This window comes from Bactrocera tryoni, chromosome 2 (assembly GCF_016617805.1).
Source record: "Bactrocera tryoni isolate S06 chromosome 2, CSIRO_BtryS06_freeze2, whole genome shotgun sequence".
Lineage (NCBI taxonomy): Eukaryota > Metazoa > Arthropoda > Insecta > Diptera > Tephritidae > Bactrocera > Bactrocera tryoni.
In genome coordinates this window covers 43,096,290-43,106,662 of record NC_052500.1, presented here as the reverse complement: position 1 = coordinate 43,106,662, position 10,373 = coordinate 43,096,290, and the positions used below count along the sequence as shown (strand labels likewise).

The 10,373-nt window shown below is 39.1% G+C and overlaps 1 pseudogene; it reads left to right on the top strand.

Annotated features, from left to right (window-relative positions):
* Positions 1-2,274: 2,274 nt before the first annotated feature.
* Positions 2,275-2,806, top strand: LOC120767209 (annotated as a pseudogene).
* Positions 2,807-10,373: the final 7,567 nt, after the last annotated feature.

The window sequence follows — 10,373 nt, the reverse complement described above, 5'->3', positions numbered from 1 at the left end:
TCCCCCCTTGAGGAGCTGCAACTAGCCACTGCAAAGCTCAAGGCCAACAAATCCCCCGGACTGGACGGGATCCCGTCAGAAATTCTCAAAATAATCGCTGCAGAGCGCCCAGGAGTACTACTGAACATGTACAACGCCTGCCTTGAAGCCGGAATATTCCCTGAACCCTGGAAAAAGCAACGGCTGGTTCTAATCAGTAAGGGAAAAGGAGACCCCAATTCGCCATCAGCATACCGCCCTCTATGTATGCTTGACACAGCGGGAAAGCTATACGAAACCCTGCTTAAACCCAGACTTGAAGCGGCAATCAACGAAGCTGGAGGACTGTCCCCTAGACAATATGGCTTTAGACCCGGCAGATCAACCATAAGAGCAATAAAATGCGTCATCGAAAGCGTAGAAGTCGCACAACGTAGATGGCATAAATACAAAAGAATAGTGTTGCTGGCGACTCTAGATGTCCGAAACGCCTTCAACAGCGCTAGATGGGTAGATATGATCGACGCTCTCGAGAAAAGCTTTAAGGTACCCGACTACCTCAGGGCTGTGGTGCGGAGCTACCTTAGCAACAGGAAACTGCTATACAAAACTAAAGAGGGATCACGACAGATAGCGGTCACGTCAGGAGCAGCACAAGGATCCATCCTCGGACCAGACTTATGGAACATTAGCTATGACGCTATATTAAAACTAGAAATGCCAGATGAATCGTATTTAATAGGCTACGCCGACGACATTGCAGCAGTAATCACAGCAAGGGACACAGAAGAAGCGCGAAGAAAGCTGAACCAGGTCATGATACGGACCCAAGCATGGCTCGACTCACACAGCCTTCAGCTCGCTACGGAAAAAACCGAGCTACTGCTGCTAACAAATAAGCACATACCTCTCGAAGTAACCATGCATACGACTACGGATATTCTTAGGACAAAAAAAGCAGTTAACTACCTAGGCGTAAGACTGGACCCCAGATTAACCTTCTGGGTACAAATCCAGCACGCCGCAGGAAAGGCAGCGAAGATCACCTCGCAACTGAGCCGACTAATGGCCAACATAGGAGGCCCCAGTCAAGAAAAAAGAAAGCTCCTAATGTCGACAACAATCAGCGTTTTATTATACGGAGCAGAGATATGGGCAGATGTACTTAAAAAGAAAAACCGGCGTAAGGTAGCGGCCAGAGTGCACCGCACAGCAGCCCTCAGAGTTGCATCAGCCTACCGAACAGTGTTCGGCGAGGCAATATTAGTTATAAGCGGAAATGCCCCAATTGACCTTCTAGCACACGAAAGGAAAAAGCTGTGGGAGCTAAAGCAGTCATCCGATAGCAACAAAAGCGCAATAGAACAAATAAAGAAAGAAACATTAATAACATGGCAACAAAGATGGGACACCGAAAGTCGCGGCAGATGGACGGCCAGGCTAATAAAAGATCTAGAGTCATGGACAGGCCGAAAATTCGGAGAGGTAGATTTTTACACAACCCAGCTGTTATCCGGTCACGGGTACTTCAAAAAGTACCTTCACAGAATGGGAAAAGTCGAAGAGCCGTCATGCCTATATAACGATGCGACAGAAGACGACGCTGAACATACATTCTTCGAATGTGCGCGCTGGCAAGGAGAACGCACCGCTGTAGCGGACCTGGTTGGCCCAATAAACGCGAACAATTTAGTCAGCGTTATGTTGGAAAGTGAAGAAAACTGGGGCATCATCAAGAAATTCGCTGCACTCTTGCTACGCAGCAAAAAGCGGGACCTGGACGCAGGTGCGCAGATGTAAATCTCTCAATGAGAAAAATGGAACGCCACCCTGAAGTAATGCAAACGCGGTTCTAGGGTGGGCGACGGTTCCTTAGAGGGGGGGTTTTTAGTGACCTGCAAGTGGCACATACCGCTGCTGTGACGACAGCACCGACGATGCGGAAGGCATTTTCCACCCCCTCGCCCGCAAAAAAAAAAAAAAATATATATCTCTATAGCTGGAAGGGTTATTTTTTCTATACTCAGGATCTTTTCCACTTCTTCTATATTTATTGCACCTGAATAAAAATTTTTATTTTTTGCAAAATTTATTGTTGTCGTTAAGTCTAACAGTTCCCTGTGTATTTCCTGCAATACCATTCTTTGTTTAATGGCTTTAAGGTTAATCGTGTCTAATAATTTTTCGAAGTGTGAGTTTATTATTTGTTGTTTATTATTATTTTTATGACATTTAGGCAATTCACAAGCTTTGTTGTATGTCTTATGTCGTATTTTAATATTCTTAAAAAATACGACACTTGTGAGCACCCTTAACTGTTGTATGTCATATTTTGTCATATTTCTACACTTAATCAGCTGATAGTGAAAAATTAAGAAGACAGAAATGCCACGAGAAAGTCAGAAAAATAAAATTATAGCTTCTTTATGTGAAAATCATGCATTGGCTCTATTAGGAGTTGAATCAAGTGAGTATTTGCATACATTTCTTCATTAAATACAAATATCTATACTTTGCCAGGTGACGAAGAAGACGAAGCTATTGAAAGTTTTTTGATCAGTATGAGCTGTTTGCTGTGTGCTAAGGAATCTTGACGAAAGCAGATTCAATCAGATGCTTCGTGTTCGCCCGGAGGAATGCGAACGTATCTTAGAATTAATTAAAAATGACGCTGTTTTTAAGACAAGTTCAAGTACTTCACAACTTCCAATCGAACTGCAACTCAAAATAGTGCTGTATCGGTTGGGATCTTCCGGCGATGGACAATCTGTTCGAAAAGTGGCTTCCTTATTTGGTGTGGATGATGGACGCACTATTAAAAATGTAACGCAACGAATTTTTACAGCCATATTGCGATTAAAAAATGAGTTTTTATACTGGCCCAATGAAAGAGAAAGACTGGAAATTGTGTCCGCAACTTCGAAAGAAATGCCAGGGTGTGTGGCTTACATCGATGGTTCCGAAATAAAATTAGCTGAAGCACCAGTTATGCAGCATGAAATTTACTATTCTCGTAAACGTCAATATTCTGTAAAACTACAAGCGATTTGTGACTATAAATTGCGCATAAGACAGGTGACGATTGGTTACCCAGGCAGTGTACATGACGCGAAAATATTTTCAAATTGTTCACTAGCAAAGCATCCGGAACGATTCTTGTCGACATCACAGTGGGTCGCGGGAGATAGTGCCTATCCACTGAAACCATATTTAATAACGCCCTTCCGGCAAAACAGTGTTGAACATAGAAAAGAAGAAAGGGATTTATTCAACGCGTATTTTTCCAAATACCGTGTACGAATTGAGAATTGTTTTGGACTTTTGAAAGAGAAATTCGGTAGTTTAAAGGAGCTTAAATTTAGAATGCTTTCAACGTCAAATAAGAAGGAATGCAATGACTGGATTATGGTGTGTTGTATTCTTCACAACATGTTATTCAGTTTCGATATAGATAATCAAAACAACAATGAAGTTTTGATGCCTCAATTCCCTTTATCATCAGAAAATAATATGAGAAATTGCTTGCTTCGTTATATACAAAATCAAAATATTAAATACTTATACACATATGTATGTATATGCATTTGTACTTTAATCATACAAGTTAATAAAAATGCATGATTATTTTGCTTAATTATAATCCAACTATATTTTTGATTTTGGTTCTTTTATTTTGGGTTAGGTACATTTATCATTTCATTTTCGTATTCTTCAAAAGGCACTAACTGTTAATATCACAACAAAACTTATAACATAAAAACTTCATTTAAAACATAAAAAAACATATACTTAATAATAAAAATAAATGTATAACAAAAGTGAACTAAAAATGTAGTGCATTGTAAAATTATTTATATTTGAGCCTAAGCTCTTCCATTGCTAACCTCTCCTGCTTTTGTAATTTCATTTTTTCAATTTCTAATGTCATTTGCAACCACATAAACATCAAAATATTTTCATATTTCATTTATATTCAACTTTGGCTAATTGAGCCTTAGTCGCCTGCCCCACACCACACCCACACCCATCACTAACACGCACACTCACCACACTCACCTCGACATCACCACACTCCACATCAACACCACCCACACGCGCGAGCGCAGGATCCACACACTAAAACACACACCACATCTCTCCACTGAAAAAGGGTCCGCTTTGCACAAGCCAGTTCAGATTCGACCACCTTTTTGAATCCACGTCGCTTGTCCGCCACCGCTACACAGCTCGATCCACCTCCATACTTTTAAAATCCGCAATTGACGTTTAGTTTAAGTTGAAATTGTGTTAGAGTAAAAGTGCATTTAGATTTGTTCAAAAAAAAGGGAAAACCCACAAATCCAGGGAAAATTTCGATTGTGAGAACGCCTACAAATCGAGTGCTACTATTATAATACATATAGTGTTAAGACACAAGTGTGAATCCCGATTTTTTTTATTTAAAAGGAAAGAAAGCGATCAAGTGGTAAGTGAAGCGGGCAGTGAACCCAACATTGGTCCTTCGAGCCGCAAAGAACGGCACTATTGAAAAAAAAAAAAAGAAAAAATCAAATTTGTGACATAAACATATAGACAAAAGGAGGTTAACTTACACAATTCGTGCAGTGAGGCGACATATACATACATACATACACATATACAAAATTTAGTGCAATTCACTATATACAAAAAAAAAAAAACAATTATTGCAAGTGAAATCAAAGTGCAGTGACAAATACATACATACATACAAAAAAAAAAAAAAACAGTTGAAAACGGATTATACAAAACGGTTTCGCACCGTTGCATCAAAATCAAAAAAAAAAATTTATATCAAAATCAAAATAGTTTTATGCTAATACAAACATTTTAAATCGCGGGTGAAACACAAAAATATAGCGTGTGAAATATATAAATACATATAAAATATTCTAAAAATTGTGCAAAAAACCACTAACGTGTAATTACCAAACCAACAAAACTAAACCCATAAAAGATTGTGTGGCAAAGGCCAAAAGTTAAATGAAAATAAAACAAAAAAAAAAAATCCTCAAAAACCAGGCGCGAAAAATAAAAGTGGCACAAATATCAAGACGGGCGCGTTTAATGATAGTGCAATAATCGGGCGCGAAAACAATAAAAACTTAATTTAAACAAAAAGAACAAAATTTAATAATAAATAATAAATAAATAACATTAAAAAAAAAAAGAGGAAAGGAAACCATCAGCGGCAACAGCGCAACAAGAAGCAGTTCAAAAACATAAAAACCGGAAGGAAACGGATCACAGGCATCGGCATATCATACACACATATGTATGTATAAATATTAATAAATATCAATTTCTACAAAATTGCACATATTCCAATGTGTACTTAGGTGCATACCTGCATCTTACCAATTTTCTTCTCCCGCGTCATTCGTATTGTAAAATCATACGTACAGACATACGGCATACAGTTTGCCTTTGACTGTATTTCCTACGTTTAAACTAAAACTATTTCAAACTTTCGGGAATTAATTTGCAACTTTAATAAAACTAAACGGAGCGCTAATTGCAATTACAAATATTTTAATTTAACCCCCAAAAAAAATATATACGGTCAAATCAAAAAAAAAATAATAATAATAATAAAAGACAAAACCAGCACATACTTTATATACATACATACATACGTGTTGGTATCTCTAATTGTTCTCACATACATATATCCAAAGGCCAAATCGGCATATTTCAAGCAATACCTCTTGTTCTTGCTAAAGCACAAGCAAGCAGGATTGCAAACGGAAAAAATCTTTTATATACAAAGGTCATTAACCCTTTTCCCTTTCCTTATTATCGCCCGTATACGCAATTATAAACGAACGAGTGCGAAGCAATAAATAAAATAGAAAGAAAACAAAACAAACTAATAGCACAACTATTAGGGATAACGAAAACGAAACACTCGCTCGTTAGTTCGGCCATTGCGTATACGGATACAACAAAAATACAATTTTATAATAAGGAAAACGAAATACGCGTTCGTTATTAGATACTTGTGTATACAACAACCATACAAACCGCGTATCTTAAAGATTCAAACGTATTTATTACTACCATAAATACACTGAGAGAAGTTTCTTTCTGTCTCATATTTTCAATTTTTACCTATTATCTAAATGAACGGATATTCTAAGGAATCTAAATCGATTCAATATCTAAAAGTACAAAAAATTATTTCTGAAGAAAAGAGCCCATGTACACCTGCTGAAGCTACACGCTCAAAGCAAGGTGCTACAAAGCAAAAAAAAAATTAAAGACATTTCATATACTAAGTTTATCGCTGAGAGTGACAGTTTAATTCGATACTGCACTCGATTTTCATCTTCACCGATTCAGGACAATTCTGAATCGGTACTAGAAATCAAAAAAGAAAATCTAGGCAATTTCTGGACACGTCTCCAAGCTGCGTATGACGCAATTCTAGAATCTGACGAATCAGATCTTCCGGAAAATTTTAAATCCTCGGCTTGCTCCAAATACGAAAACTGTTTAGACCAGTACGAGGAAACGAGAGCTATGATCTCTGATCAATTGAGATTAATAAAAGCAATTGCACCTACTCCACAACCGAGAGTAGAGCTGCCTCCAATTCAAAGCCAAGAGGCGAGTTCCGGCATTCACCTTAAAGTGCCAGCATGCGATACAGAAATATTTCATGGAGGTTATGAACAATGGCCGTCCTTCCGGGACATGTTTACGGCCGTGTACATAAAGCATCCTAAATTATCTCAAGCGCAAAAATTGTATCACCTCCGATACAAAACAAAAGGTCAAGCAGGCGCAATAGTAAAACAGTTCACTCTTAATGACGAAAATTTCAATTATGCTTGGGAAGCTTTAAAAGCGCGCTACGAGAACGAAAGAATATTAGTCGACAAACAAGTCACAATATTAATGAATTTACCAAAAATTCAGAAAGAAACAAGTGAAGAATTTATAAAACTTCAATCCACTGTTTCAAATTGCTTGTCGGTTCTAGCGACACAGAATATTCCCACAGACAATTGGGACCCCATACTGGTAAATATATGCTCCGCGGCATTACCGGAAAAATCTTTGCTTCTGTGGGAGCAATCGCTCTCCTCACGAAGAAAATGCCCAACGTGGCAACAAATGAATGATTTCTTAACTACCCAGTATGAAATTGCGGAAAGGGTAGATAAAAAAACGGTCAGAACTAAAAACGTTCAACACGACCTAAATCGAAGTTTTATTAGACCCCAAGCTAATAACAACCACAATTTAAACAGAAGCTTCTTTAAAAACCTATCGTTCACATCCGAACAATATAAACAAACGTCATGCGAACTGTGTAAAGGAGGGCACAAGCTGAAAGCTTGCGAAAAGTTTAAAAAACTTAATATCAATGAAAGGAACAAGTTTGTCAGAGCAAAAAGGCTCTGTACAAACTGCTTGTCCCACTCACATAATCTCAATAATTGCGAAAGCAAATTCAATTGCGTATATTGCCACAAGAGGCATCATTCAATGTTGCATTTCAATAACTTTCCTAGCACACCCCAAAGTAGCGCTTTCTCCAAAAGAGCCACGGGTTTAGTTGCAACCGCAACTCTCGAAACACAAAATCCCGAAATTTGCCAAGAGACACCATGCTGCTCAAAGGCTTTAAAAACACAAACGCTTCACAGCGAGAATCAAAGTAGGGTACTACTACCCACTGCAGTTATCTCCATCGAACACCGAGGAGAACTTTTCAAATTGAGAGCTCTAATAGACCAAGGATCACAACGATCATTCATAGCGTCTAGGGCACAAAATTGGCTAAAACTACCAACAAAACAAGCCAATTATGAAATTACGGGAATGGGCGGAAGAGTAGTACAAAACTCAAATAAAATCTGCCCCATTACCCTGATTTCCCCCCAAGCGGATAAGCGCATTCAAGCAGAAGCTATAGTCTTACCGCAACTTACGAACATGCTTCCAAGCTATCATATAAATAGCAAGCATTGGCAAAAGGTTACACACGAACTGCAACATCCCCGCTCAAATAGATCTTCTATTAGGCAGCGACCTTATACCTCAAATTATTCTAGAAGGGGTTGAAAAAATTTCAAACACCCTTCTAGCTCAAAATACTATATTCGGTTGGATACTAAGTGGACTAGTGACAGAATCAGTTACCACCATGACAACTCAAGTGGAAGAAATATCCAATGAATTTCTTAATTCACAATTAAGGAAATTTTGGAAATTTGAAGAACTCTCCCCCATTTCAATTACAACACCAGAAGATCAGTATTGTGAAGACTTTTACAAAGCCACAACTACTAGATCAGGAAATGGTCGGTATGTCGTACGACTACCATTTAAACAACAATTTCCAGATACACTCGCCATAGGTCACTCTCGCACCTCTGCAATACAGCAGTTTCTAAGTATGGAGAAAAACCTGCTTAGAAAAGGTGAACTCAAACAACATTATGATGGAGTCTTAGAAGAATAATATTTAGATAAGGCAAATATCACTCATTCTACTTGCCACACCATGCAGTAGTAAAGCCTGACAAAAAACCATTAAGGTTAGAGTTGTCTTTAATGCCTCGAGATCCACTAGCTCGGGGAATTCCCTAAATGATATTCTATTTACGGGACCCACACTCCAACCAGACTTAATGCTCCTCATATTAAATTGGCGTGTATACAAATACGTTTTCAATGGCGATGTTGAAAAAATGTATCGACAAATAATGGTACATAAGGATGATCAAGATTTTCAGCGGATTATTTTCCGAAAATCTGCCAATAGTCCATTACGCGACTTTAAATTAAAAACAGTTACCTTTGGCGTAAACTGTGCCCCATACCTCGCCATTCGTACACTCCACGAACTGGCAGAAGACACAAAGTCAGAGTTTCCTCTGGCAACACAAGTCTTAAAAACACATACGTATGTAGACGACATCCTATCTGGGAGCCACAGCCTCTCACAAGCATACGAGTCCTTATCACAAGTGATAAAAGCCCTCAACACCGCAGGGTTTCCTTTAAAAAAGATCACCGCTAATCACCCAAGTATCTTAAAAAATATACCAAAAGAAAATTTGTTGGACACTAATTTCCTTATCTTTGAAAAGGAAAGTATAACAAAAACACTGGGCATCCAATGGAATGCGATATCGGACCAGTTCTCATACACGACAGAGTCCATAACCGCATTATCCGCCATAACAAAGAGGCAAATTTTATCCTCAATGGCAAAACTTTTTGACCCCGCAGGATGGCTTGCGCCAATTATGATACAAGCGAAAATCCTGATTCAAGAATTATGGCTAGATGGAACAGACTGGGACGAACAAGTGAAACCTCTTCGCTTAGAAAAATGGTCCCAGTTCGCTAATAATCTGACCGACATTTCGCAGATACAAATTCCACGGTGGGTAAACTATTCCCCCGAATACAAAGTGGAGCTACACGGCTTCTGCGACGCCTCTGAAAAGGCATATTGTGCCACTATATATGTGCGCACACAAAGCGATATTGCAACAACAAGCCACCTACTAGTGGCAAAAGCAAAAGTTGCTCCTCTAAAAACCATAAGTCTACCACGACTTGAACTCTGTGGCGCTCTGCTACTAGCAAAGCTAGTTTCCATGGTGCAGACCCACTTAAACATGGCAAAATATGAATTATACCTCTGGTCCGATTCCGAAATAGTTCTAGCCTGGTTAGAAAAGCCACCACACGCGTGGAAAACATATATTTCTAATCGAACGTCCCAAATACTTGATCTAGTAGGATCAGCCACTTGGCGGCACGTAGCCAGTGCTGACAATCCTGCCGATCTTGGGACAAGAGGGTGCAAACCCCTTCATCTCGCCACCACCACCCTCTGGTGGAGTGGCCCCCGATGGTTAACAGAATCTCCCGATTCTTGGCCACAATCGCCAATGCGCAACATAATTGCCCCCAAAAGTCGAAAAATCGACACCTACCACACAATATTGGAGGATAATGACATCCTTGAACGATTTTCATCGTTCCCCCGAGCACTCAGAGTAGTCGCCTATATGCTCAAATTCATAGAGCAACTTAAACTTAAAGTTAAAGGAGTAACTTACACCCATTGCGATACATTGACGCACCAGGACTTACAAAAAGCAAAGGTCGCGCTTATCGCCTCAACGCAAACGCGCTACTTCAGTCGCGACATATCGTTACTAAGAGAATCGAAGTCAATTGACAAAAAGAGCTCACTCTTAGTACTAAACCCATTTCTTGACACGAAAGGTGTGCTTCGTGCCAATGGTAATGCAAGCCTGACTTACAACGAACGCCACCCCATCATAATACCTGAGAAGTCTCCTTTTGCCACATTACTCCTGAATTACATCCATATATTAATGTTG